We start from the raw sequence: 24279 nt of genomic DNA on the forward strand, positions 1-24279 counted from the left end.
TGTAGATATTTCCATGTTTACACGGAGAGCGGTGTAGGTATTTCCATGTTTACACAGATAGCATTTTAGATATGTCCGTTTATACAGATAGCGTTGTAGATATTTCCATGTTTATAGAGTTGGCGGTGTAGATATTTCCATGTTTATAGAGATGGCCGTGTAGATATTTCCATGTTTATAGACATAGAGTTGTAGATATTTCCTTGTTTATACAGATAGCGGTGTAGATATTTCCTTGTGGATACAGACAACGGTGTAGATATTTACATGTTCCTACAGATGGCTGTGTAGATATTTGCATGTTTATGCAGATAGCGGTGTAGATATTTCCAAGTTTATACAGATAGCGGTGTAGATATTTCCATGTTTATTCAGATGGCTGTGTAGATATGTCCATGTTTATAGAGATAGCGGCGTAGATATTTCCATGTTTACATAGATAGCAGTGTAGATATTTCCACGTTTACACAGATAGCGGTGTAGATATTTCCAAGTTTATACAGAAAGCGGTGTAGATATTTCCATGTTCCTTCAGATGGCCCTGTAGATATTTCCATGTTTATAGAGTTTGCAGTTTAGACATTTCCATGTTCATGCAGATGGCGGTGTAGATATTTCCATGTTCATACAGGTAGCAGTGTAGGTATTTCCATGTTTATACAGATAGCGGTGTAGATATTTCCATGTTTATAGAGTTGGCGGTGTAGATATTTCCATGTTTACAAGATAGTGGTGCAGATATTACCAAGTTTATGAAGAGAGCGGAGTAGATATTTCCATGTTCATACACATGGCGGTGTAGATATTTCCATGTTCATACAGACGGCGGTGAAGATATTTCCATGTTTATAGAGATAGCGGTGTAGATATTTCCATGTTTATAGTTTTGGCAGTTTAGACATTTCCATGTTCGTACAGATGCCGGTGTAGATATTTCCATGTTTATAGAGATAGCGGGGTTGATATTTCCATCTTTTACACATGACGGTGTAGATATTTCCATGTTTATACAGATGGCGGTGTAGGTATTTCCATGCTCATACAGATGGCGGTGTAGATATTTCCATGTTTATAGAGATAGCGGTGTACATATTTCCATGTTTACACAGATAGCGGTGTAGATATTTCCATGTTCCTACTGTTGGGGGTGTAGCTATTTCCATGTTTACTCAGGTAGCGGTGTAGACATTACCCTGTTTACACAGATAGCAGTGAAGATATTTCCATGTTTACACAGATAGCGGTGTAGATATTTCCATATTTATACAGAAAGCGGTGAAGATATTTCCATGTTTATAGAGATATCGGAGTAGATATTTCCATGTTTATAGAGATAGCAGTGTAGACATTTCCATGTTAATACAGATGGCGGTGTAGATGTTTCCATATTCATACAGATGGACGTGAAGATATTTCCATGTTTATACACATAACGGTGTATATGTTTCCAAGTTTTAGGAGATAGCGGTGTAGATATTTCCATGTTTACACAGATAGCAGTGTAGATATTTCCATGTTTACACATATAGCACTGTAGGAATTTCCATGTTTATAGAGATAGCGGTGTAGCTATTTCCATGCTCATACAGATGACAGTGTAGATATTTCCATGTTTGTATTGTTGGCTGTGTAGATATTTAAATATTCATACAGATGGTGGTGAAGATATTTCCATGTTATACACATAATGGTGTAGATATTTCCAAGTTTTAAGAGATAGCGGTGTAGATATTTCCATGTTTACACAGATAGCGTTGTAGATATTTCCATGTTTACACACATAGCAGTGTAGATATTTCCATGTTTATACAGATAGCGGTGTAGATATTACCATGTTTATAGAGTTGGCGGTGTAGATATATCCATATACCTACAGATGGCGGCGTAGATATTTCCATGTTTATATAGTTGGCAGTGTAGATATTTCCATGTTCATACAGATGGCGGTGAAGATATTTCCAAGTTTATGAACATTATGGTGTATATATTTCCAAGTTTTAAGAGATAGCGGTGTGGATATTTCCATCTTTATACAGATATCGGTGTAGATGTTTCCATGTTTATAGAGTTGCCGGTGTAGATATTTCCATGTTTACAAGATAGTGGTGTAGATATTTCCAAGTTTATGCAGAAAGCGGTGTAAATATTTCCATGTTAATACACATGGAGCTATAGGTATTTCCATGTTCATACAGATGGCAGAGAAGTTATTTCCATGTTTATAGAGATAGCTTTGTAGGTATTTTCATGTTTACACAGATAGCGGTGTAGATATTTCCATGTTTACACAGATAGCGTTGTAGATATTTCCGTTTATACAGATAGCTGTGTAGATATTTCCATGTTTATAGAGTTGGCGGTGTAGATATTTCCGTGTTCATGCAGATGGCGGTGTAGATATTTCCATGTTTATATAGTTGGCAGTGTAGATATTTCCAAGTCCATACAGACGGCGGTGAGGATATTTCCATGTTTATACACATAACGGTGTATATATTTCCATGTTTTAAGAGATAGCGGTGCAGATATTTCCATGTTTACACAGATAGCGGTGTAGATATTTCCATATTTACACAGATATCGGTTTAGATATTTCCATGTATATACAGATAGCGGTGTGGATATTTCCATGTTTATAGAGTTGGCGGTGTAGTTATTTCCATGTTCACAGATGGCGGCATAGATATTTCCATGTTTATATAGTTGGCAGTGTAGATATTTCCATGTTCATACAGATGGCGGTGAAGATATTTCCATGTTTAAACCATAACGATGTATATATTTCCAAGTTTTAAAAGATAGCGGTGTGGATATTTCCATGTTTACACAGATAGCGGTGTAGATATTTCCATGTTTACACAAACAGCACTGTAGGAATTTCCATGTTTATACAGATAGTGGTGTAGATATTTCCATGCTCATACAGATGACAGGGTAGATATTTCCATGTTTGTATAGTTGGCAGTGTAGATATTTAAATATTCATACAGATGGTGGTGAAGATATTTCCATGTTATACACATACTGGTGTAGATATTTCCAAGTTTTAAGAGATAGCGGTGTAGATATTTCCATGTTTACACAGATAGCGGTGTAGATATTTCCATGTTTACACACATAGCAGTGTAGATATTTCCATGTTTATACAGATAGCGGTGTAGATATTTCCATGTTTATAGACTTGGCGGTGTAGATGTTTCCATGTACCTACAGATGGTGGCGTAGATATTTCTATGTTTATATAGTTGGCAGTGTAGATATTTCCATGTTCATACAGATGGCGGTGAAGATATTTCCAAGTTTATACACATTATGGTGTATATATTTCCAAGTTTTAAGAGATAGCGGTGTGGATATTTCCATCTTTATACAGATAGCGGTGTAGATATTTCCATGTTTATAGAGTTGCCGGTGTAGATATTTCCATGTTTACAAGATAGTGGTGTAGACATTTCTAAGTTTATGCAGAAAGCGGTGTAAATATTTCCATGTTAATACACATGGAGGTATAGGTATTTCCATGTTCATACAGATGGCAGAGAAGTTATTTCCATGTTTATAGAGATAGCGTTGTAGATATTTCCATGTTTACACAGATAGCGGTGTAGATATTTCCATGTTTACACAGATAGTGTTGTAGATATTTCCGTTTATACAGATAGCTGTGTAGATATTTCCATGTTTATAGAGTTGGCGGTGTAGACATTTCCGTGTTCATGCAGATGGCGGTGTAGATATTTCCATGTTTATATAGTTGGCAGTGTAGATATTTCCAGGTCCATACAGACGGCGGTGAGGATATTTCCATGTTTATACACATAACGGTGTATATATTTCCAAGTTTTAAGAGATAGCGGTGTAGATATTTCCATGTTTACACAGATAGCGGTGTAGATATTTCCATATTTACACAGATAGCGGTTTAGATATTTCCATGTGTATACAGAAAGCGGTGTGGATATTTACATGTTTATAGAGTTGGCGGTGTAGATATTTCCATGTTAATACAGATGGCGGGGTAGATATTTCCATGTTTATACAGCTGGCAGTTTAGATATTTCTATGTTCATACAGATGGAGGTGAAGATATTTCCAAGTTTATACACATAACGGTGTATATATTTCCAAGTTTTAAGAGATAGCGGTGTAGATATTTCCATGTATATTCAGATGGCTGTGTAGCTATTTCCATGTTTATAGGGATAGCAGCGTAGATATTTCCATGTTTACATAGATAGCGGTGTAGATATTTCCATGTTTACACAGATAGCAGTGTAGATATTTCCATGTTTATACAGAAAGCGGTGTAGATATTTCTATGTTCCTACAGATGGCGCTGAAGATACTTCCATGTTTGTAGAGTTGGCAGTTTAGACATTTCCATGTTCTTACAGATGGCGGTGTAGATATTTCCATGTTCATACAGATAGCGGTTTAGATATTTCCATCTTTATACACATAACGGTGTGGATATTTCCATGCTTATACAGATAGCGGTGTAGATATTTCAATGTTTACACTGATAGCGGGGTAGATATTTCCATGTTTATACAGATGGCGGTGTAGATATTTCCATGTTTATAGAGATATTGGTTTAGATATTTCCACATTTATACAGATAGCGGTGTAGATATTTCCATGTTTACACAGAAACCGGTGTAGATATTTCCATGTTTATACAGAAAGCGGTGTAGATATTTCCATGTTTATAGAGATATCGGGGTAGATATTTCCATGTTTAAACAGATAGCGGAGTAGATATTTCCATGTTCATACACATGGCGGTGTAGATATTTCCATGTTCATACAGAAGGCGGTGAAGATATTTCCATGTTTATAGAGATAGCAGTGTAGATATTTCCATGTTTACACAGATAGCGGTGTAGATATTTAAATGTTTACACAGATGGCTGTGTAGATATTTCCATGTTTATAGAGATAGCAGTGTAGTTATTTCCATTTTTACACAGATAGCGGTGTAGATATTTCCATATTTACACAGATAGCGGTTTAGATATTTCCATGTGTATACAGAAAGCGGTGTGGATATTTACATGTTTATAGAGTTGGCGGTGTAGATATTTCCATGTTAATACAGATGGCGGGGTAGATATTTCCATGTTTATACAGCTGGCAGTTTAGATATTTCTATGTTCATACAGATGGAGGTGAAGATATTTCCAAGTTTATACACATAACGGTGTATATATTTCCAAGTTTTAAGAGATAGCGGTGTAGATATTTCCATGTATATTCAGATGGCTGTGTAGCTATTTCCATGTTTATAGGGATAGCAGCGTAGATATTTCCATGTTTACATAGATAGCGGTGTAGATATTTCCATGTTTACACAGATAGCAGTGTAGATATTTCCATGTTTATACAGAAAGCGGTGTAGATATTTCTATGTTCCTACAGATGGCGCTGAAGATACTTCCATGTTTATAGAGTTGGCAGTTTAGAAATTTCCATGTTCTTACAGATGGCGGTGTAGATATTTCCATGTTCATACAGATAGCGGTTTAGATATTTCCATCTTTATACACATAACGGTGTGGATATTTCCATGCTTATACAGATAGCGGTGTAGATATTTCCATGTTTACACTGATAGTGGGGTAGATATTTCCATGTTTATACAGATGGCGGTGTAGATATTTCCATGTTTATAGAGATATTGGTTTAGATATTTCCACGTTTATACAGATAGCGGTGTAGATATTTCCATGTTTACACAGAAACCGGTGTAGATATTTCCATGTTTATACAGAAAGCGGTGTAGATATTTCCATGTTTATAGAGATATCGGGGTAGATATTTCCATGTTTAAACAGATAGCGGTGTAGATATTTCCATGTTCATACACATGGCGGTGTAGATATTTCCATGTTCATACAGAAGGCGGTGAAGATATTTCCATGTTTATAGAGATAGCAGTGTAGATATTTCCATGTTTACACAGATAGCGGTGTAGATATTTAAATGTTTACACAGATGGCTGTGTAGATATTTCCATGTTTATAGAGATAGCAGTGAAGTTATTTCCATTTTTACACAGATAGCGGTGTAGATATTTCCATGTTTACACAGATAGAAGTGTAGATATTTCCATGTTTATACACGTTATGGTGTATATATTTCCAAGTTGTAAGAGATAGCGGTGTGGATATTTCCATCTTTATACAGATAGCAGTGTAGATATTTCCATGTTTATTCAGATGGCTGTGTAGGTATGTCCATGTTTATACAGATAGCGGCGTAGATATTTCCGTGTTTAGATAGATAGCGGTGTAGATATTTCCATGTTTACACAGATAGCGGTGTAGATATTTCCATGTTTTTACAGAAAGTGGTGTAGATATATCCATGTACCTACAGATGGCGCTGTAGATATTTCCATGTTTATAGTGTTGTCGTTTTAGACATTTCCATGTTCATTCAGATGGCGATATAGATATTTTCATGTTTATACAGATAGCGGTGTAGATATTTCCATCTTTATACACATAACAGTGTAGATGTTTCCATGTTTATACAGATATCGGTGAAGATATTTCCATACTCATACAGATGGCGGTGTAGATATTTCCATGTTTATAGAGATAGCGTTGTAGACATTTCAATGTTTACACAGATAGCGGTATAGATATTTCCATGTTTACACGATAGCGGTGTAGATATTTCCATGTTTATACAGATAGCGGTGTAGATATTTCCATGTTTCTACAGATATCTGTGTAGATATTTCCATGTTTATAGAGATAGCGGTGTAGATATTTCCATGTTTATACAGATGGCTGTGTAGATATTTCCATGTTTATAGAGATAGCGGTGTAGATATTTCCATGTTTACACAGATACCAATGTAGATATTTCCATGTTTACACAGATAGCGGTGTAGATATTTCCATGTTTATACAGATAACAGTGTAGATATTTCCATGTTTATAGAGATATCGGTGTAGATATTTCCATGTTTATGCAGATAGCGGTGTAGATATTTCCATGTTCATACAGATGGCGGTGTAGATATTTCCATGTTGATTCAGATGGCGGTGAAGATATTTCCATGTTTATAGAGATAACTGAGTAGATATTTCCATGTTTATACAGATAGCAGTGTAGATATATCCATGTTCATACAGATGGCGGTGTAGATATTTCCATGTTCATACACATGGCGGTGAAGGTATTTCCATGTTTATACAGATAGCGGTGTAGATATTTCCATGTTTATAGAGATATCAGTGTAGATATTTCCATGTTTATACAGATAGCGGTGTAGAAATTTCCATGTTTATACAGATGGCTTTGTAGATATTTCCATGTTTATAGAAATAGAGGTGTAGAAATTTCCATATTTACACAGATAGCGGTGTAGATATTTCCATGTTTACACAGATAGTGGTGTACGTATTTCCATCTTTATACACATAGCGGTGTAGATATTTCCATGTTTATAGAGTTGGAGGTTTAGACATTTGCATGTTCTTACAAATGGCGATGTAGATATTTCCATGTTGATACAGATAGCGGTGTAGATGTTTCCATCTTCATACACATACCGGTGTATATATTTCCATGTTTATTCAGATGGCAGTGTAGATATTTACATGCTCATACAGATGGCGGTGTAAATATTTCCATGTTTATAGAGATAGCGGTGTAGATATTTCCATGTTTATACAGATGGCTGTGTAGATATTTCCATGTTTATAGAGAGAGCGCTGTAGATATCTCCATGTTTACACAGATAGCGGTGTAGATATTTCCATGTTTACACAGATAGCTGTGTAGATATTTCCATGTTTATACAGATAGCGGAGTAGATATTTCCATGTTTGTAGAGATATTGGTGTAGATATTTCCATGTTTATACAGATAGCGCTGTAGATATTTCCATGTTTATACAGATGGCTGTGTAGATATTTAAATGTTTATAGAGATAGCTGTGTAGATATTTCCATGTTTACACAGATAGCGTTGTAGGTATTTCCATGTTTACACAGATAGCGTTGTGGATATTTCCATGTTTATAGAGATATCAGTGTAGATATTTCCATGTTTATAGAGATAGCGGTGTAGATATTTCCGTATTTATAGAGACAGCGGTGTAGATATTTCCATGTTTCTATAGTTGGTGGTGTAGATATTTCCATGTTTACACAGATAACGGTGTAGATATTTCCAAGTTTATGCAGATAGCGGTGTAGGTTTTTCCACTGTTATGCAGATAGCGGTGTAGATATTTCCATGTTTATACAGAAAGCGGTGTAGATATTTCCAAGTTCCTACAGATGGCGCTGTAGATATTTCCATGTTTATAGAGTTGGCGGTTTAGACATTTCCATGTTCATACAGATGGCGATATAGATATTTCCATGTTTATACAGATGGCGGTGTAGATATTACCATGTTTTTACAGATGGCGGTGAAGATATTTCCATGTTTATAGAGTTGGAGGTTTAGACATTTGCATGTTCATATAAATGGCGGTATAGATATTTCCATGTTGATACAGATAGCGGTGTAGATGTTTCCATCTTTATACACATAACGGTGTAGATATTTCCATGTTTATTCAGATGGCAGTGTAGATATTTACATGCTCATACAGATGGCGGTGTAAATATTTCCATGTTTATAGAGATAGCGCTGTAGATATTTCCATGTTTACACAGATAGCGGTGTAGATATTTCCATGTTTACACAGATAGCTGTGTAGATTTTTCCATGTTTATACAGATAGCGGAGTAGATATTTCCATGTTTCTTCAGATATTGGTGTAGATATTTCCATGTTTATACAGATAGCGCTGTAGATATTTCCATGTTTATACAGATGGCTGTGTAGATATTTAAATGTTTATAGAGATAGCGGTGTAGATATTTCCATGTTTACACAGATAGCGTTGTAGGTATTTCCATGTTTACACATGTAGCGTTGTGGATATTTCCATGTTTATACCGAAAGCGGTGTACATATTTCCATGTTTACACAGTAGGTGGTGCAGATATTTCCATATTTACACAGATAGCAGTGTAGATATTTCCAAGTTTATGCAGATAGCGGTGTAGATATTTCCACTTTTATGCAGATATCGGTGAAGTTATTTCCATGTTAATACAAAAAGTGGTGTAGATATATCCATGTTCCTACAGATGGCGCTGTAGATATTTCCATGTTTATAGAGTTGTCGCTTTAGACATTTCCATGTTCATACAGATGGCGATATAGATATTTTCATGTTTATACAGATAGCGGTGTAGATATTTCCATCTTTATACACATAACGGTGTAGATATTTCCATGTTTATACAGATATTGGTGAAGATATTTCCATACTCATACAGATGGTGGTGTAGATATTTCCATGTTTATAGAGATAGCGGTGTAGATATTTCAATGTTTACGCAGATAGCGGTATAGATATTTCCATGTTTACACGATAGCGGTGTAGATATTTCCACGTTTATACAGATAGCGGTGTAGATATTTCCATCTTTCTTCAGATATCTGTGTAGATATTTCCATGTTTATAGAGATAGCGGTGTAGATATTTCCCAGTTCCTACAGATGGCTGTGTAGATATTTCCATGTTTATAGAGTTGGCGGTTTAGACATTTCCATGTTCATACAGATGGCGATGTAGATATTTCCATGTTTATACAGATGGCGGTGTAGATATTACCATGTTTTTACAGATGGCGGTGAAGATATTTCCATGTTTATAGAGTTGGAGGTTTAGACATTTGCATGTTCATATAAATGGCGATATAGATATTTCCATGTTGATACAGATAGCGGTGTAGATGTTTCCATCTTTATACACATAACGGTGTAGATATTTCCATGTTTATTCAGATGGCAGTGTAGATATTTACATGCTCATACAGATGGCGGTGTAAATATTTCCATGTTTATAGAGATAGCGGTGTAGATATTTCCATGTTTATACAGATGGCAGTGTAGATATTTCCATGTTTATAGAGATAGCGCTGTAGATATTTCCATGTTTACACAGATAGCGGTGTAGATATTTCCATGTTTACACAGATAGCTGTGTAGATTTTTCCATGTTTATACAGATAGCGGAGTAGATATTTCCATGTTTCTTGAGATATTGGGGTAGATATTTCCATGTTTATACAGATAGCGCTGTAGATATTTCCATGTTTGTACAGATGGCTGTGTAGATATTTAAATGTTTATAGAGATAGCGGTGTAGATATTTCCATGTTTACACAGATAGCGTTGTAGGTATTTCCATGTTTACACAGATAGCGTTGTGGATATTTCCATGTTTATACCGAAAGCGGTGTACATATTTCCATGTTTACACAGTAGGTGGTGCAGATATTTCCATATTTACACAGATAGCAGTGTAGATATTTCCAAGTTTATGCAGATAGCGGTGTAGATATTTCCACTTTTATGCAGATATCGGTGAAGTAATTTCCATGTTAATAGAAAAAGTGGTGTAGATATATCCATGTTCCTACAGATGGCGCTGTAGATATTTCCATGTTTATAGAGTTGTCGTTTTAGACATTTCCATGTTCATACAGATGGCGATATAGATATTTTCATGTTTATACAGATAGCGGTGTAGATATTTCCATCTTTATACACATAACGGTGTAGATATTTCCATGTTTATACAGATATTGGTGAAGATATTTCCATACTCATACAGATGGTGGTGTATATATTTCCATGTTTATAGAGATAGCGGTGTAGATATTTCAATGTTTACGCAGATAGCGGTATAGATATTTCCATGTTTACACGATAGCGGTGTAGATATTTCCACGTTTATACAGATAGCAGTGTAGATATTTCCATGTTTCTACAGATATCTGTGTAGATATTTCCATGTTTATAGAGATAGCGGTATAGATATTTCCATGTTTATACAGATGGCTGTGTAGAAATTTCCATGTTTATAGAGATAGCGGTGTAGATATTTCCATGTTTACACAGATAGCAATGTAGATATTTCCATGTTTACACAGTTAGCGGTGTAGATATTTCCATGTTTATACAGATAACAGTGTAGATATTTCCATGTTTATAGGGATATCGGTGTAGATATTTCCATGTTTATACAGATAGCGGTGTAGATATTTGCATGTTCATACAGATGGCGGTGTAGATATTTCCATGAGGATTCAGATGGCGGTGAAGATATTTCCATGTTTATAGAGATAACTGTGTAGATATTTCCATGTTTATACAGATAGCAGTGTAGATATATCCATGTTCATACAGATGGCGGTGTAGATATTTCCATGTTCATACAGATGGCGGTGAAGATATTTCCATGTTTATACAGATATCTGTGTAGGTATTTCCATGTTTATAGAGATATCATTGTAGATATTTCCATGTTTATACAGATAGCGGTGTAGATATTTCCATGTTTATACAGATGGCCGTGTAGATATTTCCATGTTTATAGAGATAGCGGTGCAGAAATTTCCATATTTACACAGATAGCGGTGTAGACATTTCCTTGTTTACACAGATATTGGTGTAGGTATTTCCATCTTTATACACATAGCGGTGTAGATATTTCCATGTTTATAGGGATATCAGTGTAGATATTTCCATTTTTATAGAGATACCGGTGTAGATATTTCCATGTTAATACAGATGGCTGTGTAGATATTTCCAGGTTTATAGAGATAGCAGTGTAGAAATTTCCAGGTTTACACAGATAGCGGTGTAGGTGTTTCCATGTTTACACAGATAGCGGTGTAGATATTTCCATGTTTGCACTGATATCAGTATAGATATTTCCATGTTTATACAGATAGCGGTGTAGATATTTCCGTATTTATAGAGACAGCGGTGTAGATATTTCCATGTTTATACCGAAAACCGTGTAGATATTTCCATGTTTATAGAGATATCGGTGTAGATATTTCCATGTTTATACAGATAGCGGTGTAGATATTTCCATGTTCATACAGATGGCGGTGTAGATATTTCCATGTTGATTCAGATGTCGGTGAAGATATTTCCATGTTTATAGATATGGCGGTGTAGATATTTCCATGTTTACACAGATAGTTCTGTAGGTATTTCCATGTTTACACAGATAGCAGTGTAGATATTTCCATGTTTCTACAGAAAACCGTGAAGATATTTCCAAGTTTATAGAGATATCGGTGTAGATATTTCCATGTTTATACAGACAGCAGTGAAGATATTTCCATGTTGATTCAGATGGCGGTGAAGATGTTTCCATGTTTATAGATATGGCGGTGTAGATATTTCCATGTTTACACAGATAGTGGTGTAGGTATTTCCATGTTTACACAGATAGCGGTGTAGATATTTCCATGTTCATACAGATAGCGGTGCAGATATTTCCATGTTTATAGAGTTGGCAGTGTAAATATTTCCATTTTCATACAGATGGCGGTGTAGATATTTCCATGTTTATATAGTTGGCAGTGTAGATATTTCCATGTTCATACAGATGTCGGTGAAGAGATTTCCATGTTTAAAGAGATAGCGGTGTAGATATTTCCATGTTTGCACAGATAGCGGTGTAGATATTTCCAAGTTTATACAGAAAGCGGTGTAGATATTTCCTTGTTCCTACAGATGGCGCTGTATGTATTTCCATGTTTATAGAGTTGGCGTCTTACACATTTCCATGTTCACACAGATGGGGATGTAGATATTTAGATGTTTATAAAGATAGCGGTATAGATATTTCCATCTTTATACACATAACGGTGTAGATATTTCCATGTTTACACAGATGGCGGTGTAGATATTTCAATGCTCATACAGATGGTGGGGTGGATATTTCCATGTTTATAGAGATAGCGGTGTAGATATTTGCATGTTTACACAGATAGCAGTGTAGATATTTCCATGTTTATAGAGATAGCGGTGTAGATATTTCCATGTTTACCCAGATGGAGGTGTAGATATTTCCATGTTCATACAGATGGCTTTGTAGATATTTCCAAGTTCATACAGATGGCGGTGAAGCTATATGCATGTTCATACAGATGGCGGTGTAGATATTTCCATGTTCATACAGATGGCGGTTTAGCTATTTCCATGTTCATACAGATGGCGGTGTAGATATTTCCGTGTTCATACAGATGGCTGTGTAGATATTTCCAGGTTTATAGAGATAGCAGTGTAGATATTTCCATGTTTACACAGATCGTGGTGTAGGTGTTTCCATGTTTACACAGATAGCGGTGTAGATATTTCCATGTTTGCACTGATAGTGGTATAGATATTTCCATGTTTACACAGATGGCGGTGTAGATATTTCCATTTTTATACAGATAGCGGTGTAGATATTTCCGTATTTATAGAGACAGCGGTGCAGATATTTCCATGTTTCTACAGTTTGTGGTGTAGATATTTCCATGTTTACACAGATATCGGTGTAGATATTTCCAAGTTTATGCAGATAGCGGTGTAGATATTTCCACTTTTATGCAGATAGCGGTGTAGATATTTCCATGTTTATACAGAAAGCGGTGTAGATATTTCCAAGTTCCTACAGATGGCGCTGTAGATATTTCCATGTTTATAGAGTTGGCGGTTTAGACATTTCCATGTTCATACAGATGGCGATGTAGATATTTCCATGTTTATACAGATGGCGGTGTAGATAGTTCCATGTTTATACAGATGGCGGTGAAGATATTTCCATGTTTATAGAGTTGGCGGTGTAGATATTTCCATGTTCATACAGATGGCGATGTAGATATTTCCATGTTGATACAGATAGCGGTGTAAATATTTCCATGTTTATAGAGTTGGCAGTGTAGATATTTCCACGTTCATACAGATGGTGGTGAAGATATTTCCATGTTCATACAGAAGGCGGTGTAGATATTTCCATGTCCTTGCAAATGGCAGTGTAGATATTTCCATGTTTATACAGATGGCTGTGTAGATATTTCCATGTCTATACAGATAGCGGTGTAGATATTTCCATGTTTACACAGATATTGGTGTAGGTATTTCCAAGTTTATATGGTTGACAGTGTAGATATTTCCACGTTCATATAGATGAGGCTGATGATACTTCCATGCTTATACATATAACGGTGTAGATATTTCCAAGTTTTAAGAGATAGCGTTGTAGATATTTCCATGTTTACACAGATAGCGGTGTAGATATTTCCATGTTTACACAGATAGTGGTGTAGATATTTCCATGTTTATACAGATAGCGGTGTAGATTTTTCCATGTTCATACAGATGCTGATGAAGATTTTTCCATGTTCAGACAGATGGCGGTGTAGATATTTCCATGTTCCTACAGATGGCGGTGTAGATATTTCCATGTTCATACAGAAGTTGGTGTAGATACCGGTGTAGATATTTCCATGTACCTACAGATGGGAGTGGAGATATTTCCATGTTTATAGATATAGCGGTGTAGAAATTTCCATGTTTATCCAGATAGCAGTGTACGTATTTCCATGTTTATACGGATGGCGGTGTAGATATTTCCATGTTTATTCAGATAGCGGTGTAGATATTTCCATGTTTATACAGATAGCGCTGTAGGTATTTCCATGTTTATAGAAATATTGGTGTAGATATTTCCATGTTGATACAGATAGCGGAGTAGATTTTTCCATGTTCATACAGATGCTGATGTAGATTTTTCCATGTTCAGACAGATGGCGGTGTAGATATTTCCATGTTCCTACAGATGGCGGTGTAGATATTTCCATGTTCATACAGAAGTTGGTGTAGATACCGGTGTAGATATTTCCATGTACCTACAGATGAGAGTGGAGATATTTCCATGTTTATAGATATAGCGGTGTAGATATTTCCATGTTTATCCAGATAGCAGTGTACATATTTCCATGTTTATACGGATGGCGGTGTAGATATTTCCATGTTTATTCATATAGCGGTGTAGATATTTCCATATTCATACAGATGGTGGTGTAGATATTTCCATGTTCATACAGATATCGGTGTAGATATTTCCATGTTTACACAGAAAGTGGTGTAGATATTTCCATGTTTACACAGATAGCGGAGTAGATATTTCCGTGTTTATACAGAAATCGATGGAGATATTTCCATGTTTATAGAGGTATCGCTGTAGATATTTCCATGTTTATACCGATAGCGGTGTAGGTATTTCCATGTTCATATAGATGGCGGTGTAGATATATCCATGCTCACACAGATAGCGGTGTACATATTTCCATGTTTACACAGATAGTGGTGTAGATATTTCCATGTTTATACAGTTGGCGGTGTAGGTATTTCCATTTTCAAACAGATGACGGTGTAGATATTTCCATGTTTATATAGTTTGCAGTGTTGATATTTCCATGTTCATACACATGGCGGTGAAGATATTTCCATGTTTATACACGTAACGGTGTAGATATTTCCAAGTTTTAAGACATAGCGGTGTAGATATTTCCATGTTTACACAGATAGCAGTGTAGTTATTTCCATGTTTACACAGATAGCAGTGTAGATATATCCGTGTTTATAGAGACATCGTTGTAGATAATTCCATCTTTATACAGATAGCGGTGTAGATATTTCCCCGTTTATACAGATGGCTGTGTAGATATTTCCATGTTTATAGAGATAGCGGTGTAGATATTTCCAGGTTTGATCAGATAGCGGTGTAGTTTTTTCCACTTTTGCACAGATAGCGGTGTAGATATTTCCATGTTTATACAGAAAGCGGTGTAGATATTTCCATGTTTATAGAGATATCGGTGTAGATATTTCCATGTTTATACAGATAGCGGTGTAGATATTTCCATGTTCATACAGATGGCGGTGTAGATATTTCCATGTTCATACAGATGGCGTTGAAGGTATTTCCATGTTTATAGAGATAGCGGTGTAGATATTTCCATGTTTACACAGATAGCGGTGTAGATATTTCAATGTTTTTAGAGTTGGCGGTGTAGATATTTTCATGTTCATACGGATGGCGGTGTAGACATTTCAATGTTTATATAGTTGGCAGTGTAGATATTTCCTCGTTGATACAGATGGCGGTGAAGATATTTCCATGTTTATACCCATAACGGTGTATATATTTCCAAGATTTAAGAGATAGCGGTGTAGATATTTCCATGTTTACACAGATTGCGGTGTAGATTTTTCCATGTTTATACAGATAGCGGTGTAGATATTTCCATGTGTATACAGATAACATTGTAGATAATTACATATTCCTACAGATGAATGTGTGGATATTTCCATGTTTATGCACATAGCGGTGTAGTTATTTCCACTTTTATGCAGATAGCGGTGTAGATATTTCCATGTTTATACAGAAATCATAGCAGATAATTCCATGTTCCCACAGATGGCGCTGCAGATATTTCCATGTTTGTAGAGTTGGCGGTTTAGACATTTCCATGTTCATACTGATGGCGGTGTAGATATTTCCAAGTTTATGCAGTTACCTGTGTAGATATTTCCATCTCTATACAAATAACGGTGTAGATATTTCCGTGTTTGTACAGATAGCGGTGTAGATATTTCCATGTTTATACAGATGGCAACGTAGATATTTCCATGTTCATACAGACGGTGGTGAAGATATTTCCATGTTTATAGAGATAGCGGTGTTGATATTTCCATGTTTACACAGATAGTAGTGTAGATATTTCCATGATAACACAGAAAGCGGTGTAGATATTTCCATGTTTATGCAAATAGAGGTGTAGATATTTGAATGTTTTTACAGATAGCGGTGTAGATATTTCCTTATTCCTACAGTTGGCGGTGTAGATATTTCCATGTTCATACAGATGGCGGTGGAGATATTTCCATGTTCCTACAGATGACGGTGTAGATATTTCCATGTTTATGCAGATAGCGGTGTAGGTATTCCCATGTTTATAGAGTTGGCGGTGTAGATATTTCCATGTTCATACTGATGGCGGTGTAGATATTTCCATGTTTACAGAGATAGAGGTGTACATATTTCCTTGTTTATAGAGATAGCGGTGTAGTTATTTTCATGTTAATACGCATAGCGGTGTTGATATTTCCATGTTTACACAGATAGCGTTGTAGATATTTGAATGTTTTTACAGATAGCGTTGTAGATATTTCCCTATTCCTACAGTTGGCAGTGTAGATATTTCCATGTTCATACAGATGGCGGTGGAAATATTTCCATGTTTATAGAGATAGCGTTGTAGATATTTCCATGTTAATAGAGATAGCGGTGTAGATATTTCCATGTTCCTACAGTTGGCTGTGTAGATATTTCTATGTTTATGGAGTTGACGGTGTAGATATTTCCATGTTCCTACAGTTGGCAATGTAGATATTTCCACATTTACACAGATAGCGGTGTAAATATTCCCATGTATACACAGATAGTGGTGTAGATATTTCCATGTTTATACAGATAGTGTTGTAGATAATTCCATGTTTATAAAGTTGGCGGTGTGGATATTTCCATGTTCATACAGATGACGGTGTAGTTATTTCCATGTTCATACACATGGCGTTGTAGATATTTCCATGTTTATATAGTTGGCAGTGTAGATATTTCCATGTACATACAGATGGCGGTGAAGATATTTCCATGTTTATACATATAACGGTGTAAATATTTCCAAGTTTTAAGAGATAGCGGTGTAGATATTTCCATGTTTACACAGACCGTGGTGTAGATATTTCCATGTTTATACAGATAGCGGTGTAGATATTTCCATGTTTATAGAAATATCGGTGTACATATTTCCATGTTTATACAGATAGCGGTGTTGATATTTCCATGTTTACTCAGATAGCGGTGTAGATATTTCCATGATTACACAAGAAAGCGGTGTAGATATTTCCTTGTTTATACACATGACGGTGTAGATATTTCCATGTTTATACAGATAGCGGTGAAGACATTTCCATGTTCATACAGATCACGGTGTACAAATTTCCATGTTTATACAGATAGCGGTGTAGACATTTCCATGTTTGTAAAGATAGCGGTGTAGATATTTCCATGTTCCTTCAGTTCGCGGTGTAGTTATTTCCATGTTTACACAGATAGCGGTGTAGATATTTCCATGTTTACACAGATAGTGGTGTAGATATCTCCATGTTTATACAGATAGTGGTGTAGTTATTTCCATGTTTATAGAGTTGTCGGTGTAGATATTTCCATATTCATACAGATGGCGGAGAAAATATTTCCATGTTTATATAGTTGGCAGTGTAGATATTTTCATGTTCATATAGACGGCGGTGAACATATTTCCATGTTTATACACATAACGGTGTAAATATTTCCAAGTTTTAAGAGATAGCGGTGTAGATATTTCCATGTTTGCACAGACGGCGGTGTAGATATTTCCATGTTTACACAGATAGCGGTGTAGATATTTCCATGTTTATACAGATAGCGGTGTAGATATTTCCATGTTTATAGAGATAACGGTGTAGATATTTACATGTTCCTACAGATGGCTGTGTAGATATTTCCATGTTTATACAGATAGCGGTGTAGATATTTCCATGTTCACAGAGATTGTGGTGTAGATATTTTCATGTTCCTACAGTTGGTGGTGTAGATATTTCCATGTATACACACATAGCAGTTTAGATATTTCCAAGTTTTTGCAGATAGCGGTGTAGATATTTCCACTTTTATGCAGATAGCTGTGTAGATATTTCCTTGTTTATACAGATAGCGGTGTAGATATTTCCATGTTCGTACGGATGGTGGTGTAGATATTTCTATGTTTATAGAGTTGGCAGTTTAGACATTTCCATGTTCATACAGATGGCGGTGTAGATATTTCCATGTTTATACAGATAGCGGTGTAGATATTTCCATCTTTATACACATAACGGTGTAGATATTTCCATGTTTTAGAGATAGCGGTGTAGATATTTCCATCTTTACACAGATAGCGGCGTAGATATTTCCATGTTTACACAGATAGCGTTGTAGATATTTCCATGTTTATAGAGATAGCCGTGCAGATATTTGCATGTTTATACAGCTAGCGGTGTGTATTTTTCCATGTTTATACAGATAGTGGTGTAGATATTTCCATGTTTATTCAGAGAGCGGTGTAGATATTTCCATGTTTATACAGATGGCGGTGTAGGTATTTCTATCTTTATACAGATAGCAGTGTAGATATTTCCATATTTATACACATAGCGGTGTAGATATTTCCATGTTTATAGAGGTAGCGTTGCAGGTATTTCCACGTGTATAGAGATGGCGGTATAGATATTTCTGTGTTTATACAGATGGCGGTGTAGATATTTCCATGTTTATTCACATAGCAGTGTAGTTATTTCCATGTTTATAGAGATAGCGGTGTAGATATTTCCATGTTTGTACAGATAGCGGTGTAGGTATTTCCATGTTTATAAAGATGGCAACATAGATATTTCCATGTTCATACAGAGGGCGGTGAAGATATTTCCATGTTTACACAGATAGTAGTGTAGATATTTCCATGATAACACAGAAAGCGGTGTAGATATTTCCATGTTTATACAAACAGCGGTGTAGATATTTGAATGTTTTTAAAGATAGCGGTGTAGATATTTCCTTATTCCTACAGTTGGCGGTGTAGATATTTCCATGTTCATACAGATGCCGGTGGAGATATTTCCATGTTCCTACAGATGACGGTGTAGATATTTCCATGTTTATGCAGATAGCGGTGTAAATATTCCCATGTTTATAGAGTTGGCGGTGTAGATATTTCCATGTTCTTACAGATGGCGGTGTAGATATTTTCATGTTTATATAGTTGGCAGTGTAGATATTTCCAACTTTATACAGATGACGGTGAAGATATTTCCATGTTTATACACATAACGGTGTAGTTATTTCCAAGTTTTAAGAGATAGCAGTGTAGATATTTCCATGTTGGGACAGATAGCGGTGTAGATATTCCCACGTTTACACAGGTAGCGGTGTAGATATTTCCATGTTTATGTTGATAGCGGTTTATGTATTTCCATCTTTATGCAGATAGCGGTGTAGATATTTAAATGTTTATACAGATAGCGGTGTAGATATTTCCATGTTTCTACAGATGGCCGTGTAGGTATTTCCATGTTCATTCAGAAGGTGGTGTAGATACCGGTGTAGATATTTCCATGTTCCTACAGATGGCGGTGTAGATATTTCCATGTTCATACAGATGGCGGTGTGGATTTTTCCATGTTTACAGATATAGCGGTGTAGATATTTCCATGTTTATCCAGATAGCGGTGTACTTATTTCTATGGTTATACAGATGGCGGCGTTGACATTTCCATGTTTATAGAGATAGTGGTGTAGATATTTCCATGTTCCTACAGGTGGTGTTGTAGATATTTCCACGTTTATAGAGTTGGCGGTGTAGATATTTCCATATTCATACAGATGGTGGTGTAGATATTTCCATGTTTATAGAGATGGCGATGTACATATTTCCATGTTTACACAGATAGCGGTGTAGATATTTAAATGTATGTACAGATAGCGGTGTAGATATTCCCATGTTTGTAGAGTTGGCGGTGTAGATATTTCCATGTTTATATGGTTGGCAGTGTAGATATTTCCAACTTCATACAGATGACGGTGTAGATATTTCCATGTTTATAGAGATGGCGATGTACATATTTCCATGTTTACACAGATAGCGGTGTAGATATTTCCATGTTTGCACAGACGGCGGTGTAGATATTTCCATGTTTACACAGATAGCAGTGTAGATATTTCCATGTTTATACAGATAGCGGTGTAGATATTTCCATGTTTATAGAGATAACGGTGTAGATATTTACATGTTCCTACAGATGGCTGTGTAGATATTTCCATGTTTATACAGATAGCGGTGTAGATATTTCTATGTTTACAGAGATTGCGGTGTAGATATTTTCATGTTCCTACAGTTGGTGGTGTAGATATTTCCATGTATACACACATAGCAGTTTAGATATTTCCAAGTTTTTGCAGATAGCGGTGTAGATATTTCCACTTTTATGCAGATAGCTGTGTAGATATTTCCTTGTTTATACAGATAGCGGTGTAGATATTTCCATGTTCGTACGGATGGTGGTGTAGATATTTCTATGTTTATAGAGTTGGCAGTTTAGACATTTCCATGTTCATACAGATGGCGGTGTAGATATTTCCATGTTTATACAGATAGCGGTGTAGATATTTCCATCTTTATACACATAACGGTGTAGATATTTCCATGTTTTTAGAGATAGCGGTGTAGATATTTCCGTCTTTACACAGATAGCGGCGTAGATATTTCCATGTTTACACAGATAGCGTTGTAGATATTTCCATGTTTATAGAGATAGCCGTGCAGATATTTGCATGTTTATACAGCTAGCGGTGTGTATTTTTCCATGTTTATACAGATAGTGGTGTAGATATTTCCATGTTTATACAGATGGCGGTGTAGATATTTCCATGTTTATTCAGAGAGCGGTGTAGATATTTCCATGTTTATACAGATGGCGGTGTAGGTATTTCTATCTTTATACAGATAGCAGTGTAGATATTTCCATATTTATACACATAGCGGTGTAGATATTTCCATGTTTATAGAGGTAGCGTTGCAGGTATTTCCACGTGTATAGAGATGGCGGTATAGATATTTCTGTGTTTATACAGATGGCGGTGTAGATATTTCCATGTTTATTCACATAGCAGTGTAGATATTTCCATGTTTATAGAGATAGCGGTGTAGATATTTCCATGTTTGTACAGATAGCGGTGTAGGTATTTCCATGTTTATAAAGATGGCAACATAGATATTTCCATGTTCATACAGAGGGCGGTGAAGATATTTCCATGTTTACACAGATAGTAGTGTAGATATTTCCATGATAACACAGAAAGCGGTGTAGATATTTCCATGTTTATACAAATAGCGGTGTAGATATTTGAATGTTTTTAAAGATAGCGGTGTAGATATTTCCTTATTCCTACAGTTGGCGGTGTAGATATTTCCATGTTCATACAGATGCCGGTGGAGATATTTCCATGTTCCTACAGATGACGGTGTAGATATTTCCATGTTTATGCAGATAGCGGTGTAAATATTCCCATGTTTATAGAGTTGGCGGTGTAGATATTTCCATGTTCTTACAGATGGCGGTGTAGATATTTCCATGTTTATATAGTTGGCAGTGTAGATATTTCCAACTTTATACAGATGACGGTGAAGATATTTCCATGTTTATACACATAACGGTGTAGTTATTTCCAAGTTTTAAGAGATAGCAGTGTAGATATTTCCATGTTGGCACAGATAGCGGTGTAGATATTCCCACGTTTACACAGGTAGCGGTGTAGATATTTCCATGTTTATGTTGATAGCGGTTTATGTATTTCCATCTTTATGCAGATAGCGGTGTAGATATTTAAATGTTTATACAGATAGCGGTGTAGATATTTCCATGTTTCTACAGATGGCCGTGTAGGTATTTCCATGTTCATTCAGAAGGTGGTGTAGATACCGGTGTAGATATTTCCATGTTCCTACAGATGGCGGTGTAGATATTTCCATGTTCATACAGATGGCGGTGTGGATTTTTCCATGTTTACAGATATAGCTTTGTAGATATTTCCATGTTTATCCAGATAGCGGTGTACTTATTTCTATGGTTATACAGATGGCGGCGTAGACATTTCCATGTTTATAGAGATAGTGGTGTAGATATTTCCATGTTCCTACAGGTGGTGTTGTAGATATTTCCACGTTTATAGAGTTGGCGGTGTAGATATTTCCATATTCATACAGATGGTGGTGTAGATATTTCCATGTTTATAGAGATGGCGATGTACATATTTCCATGTTTACACAGATAGCGGTGTAGATATTTAAATGTATGTACAGATAGCGGTGTAGATATTCCCATGTTTGTAGAGTTGGCGGTGTAGATATTTCCATGTTTATATGGTTGGCAGTGTAGATATTTCCAACTTCATACAGATGACGGTGTAGATATTTCCATGTTTAAACACATAACGGTGTATATAATTCCATGTTTTAAGAGACAGCGTTGTAGATATTTCCATGTATACACAGATAGCGGTGTAGATATTTCCATGTTTACACAGATAGTGGTGTACATATTTCCATGTTTATACAGATAGCGGTGTAGATATTTCCATGTTTATAGAGATAGTGGTGTAGATATTTACATGTTCCTACAGATGACTTTGTAGATATTTCCATGTTTATACAGATAGCGGTGTAGATATTTCCATGTTTATGGAGATAGCGCTGTAGATATTTCCATGTTCCTACAGTTGGTGGTGTAGATATTTCCATGTTTACACAGATAGCGGTGTAGATATTTCCAAGTTTATGCAGATAGCGGTGTAGATATTTCCACTTTTAGGCAGATAGCGGTGCAGATATTTCCATGTTTAAACAGATAGCGGTGTAGATATTTCCATGTTCCTACAGAGGTCGGTGTAGATATTTACATGTTTATAGGGTTGGCGGTTAAGACATTTCCATGTTCATACAGATGGCGGTGTAGATATTTCCATATTTATACAGATAGCAGGTGTAGGTATTTCCATCTTTATACACATAATGGTGTAGATCTTTCCATGTTTTTAGAGAGAGCGGTGTAGATATTTCCATGTTTACACAGATAGCGGTGTAGATATTTCCATGTTTATACATATAGCGGTGTAGATATTTCGGTGTTTATGGAGATAGCGGTGTAGATATTTCCATGTTTATACAGATGGCTGTGTAGATGTTTCCATGTTTATGGAGATGGCGGTGTAGATATTTCCATCTTTATACAGATGGCAGTGTAGATATTTCCATGTTTATACTGATGGCGGGGTAGATATTTCCAACTATATACAGATGGCAGTGTAGATATTTCCATGTTTACAGAGATGGCGGTGTAGATATTTCCATGTTTATACAGATGACTGTGTAGATATTTTCATGTTTACAGAGATAGCGGTGTTTATATTTCCATGTTTACACAGATAGCCGTGTAGATATTTCCATGTTTACACAGATAGCGTTGTAGATATTTCCATACTCATTCAGAAGGTGGTGTAGATATTTCCATGTTTGTAGATATAGCGGTGTAGGTATTTCCATGTTTACACAGATAGCGGTGTAGATATTTCCATGTTTATACAGATAGCGGTGTAAATATTTCCATGGTTATAGAGATATCGGTGTAGACATTTCCAAGTTTATACAGATCGCAGTGTAGATATTTCCATGTTTATATAAACGGCTGTGTAGATATTTCCATGTTTATAGA

This window comes from Gorilla gorilla, chromosome 5, assembly GCF_029281585.2.
Source record: "Gorilla gorilla gorilla isolate KB3781 chromosome 5, NHGRI_mGorGor1-v2.1_pri, whole genome shotgun sequence".
Classification (NCBI taxonomy): Eukaryota; Metazoa; Chordata; class Mammalia; order Primates; family Hominidae; genus Gorilla; species Gorilla gorilla.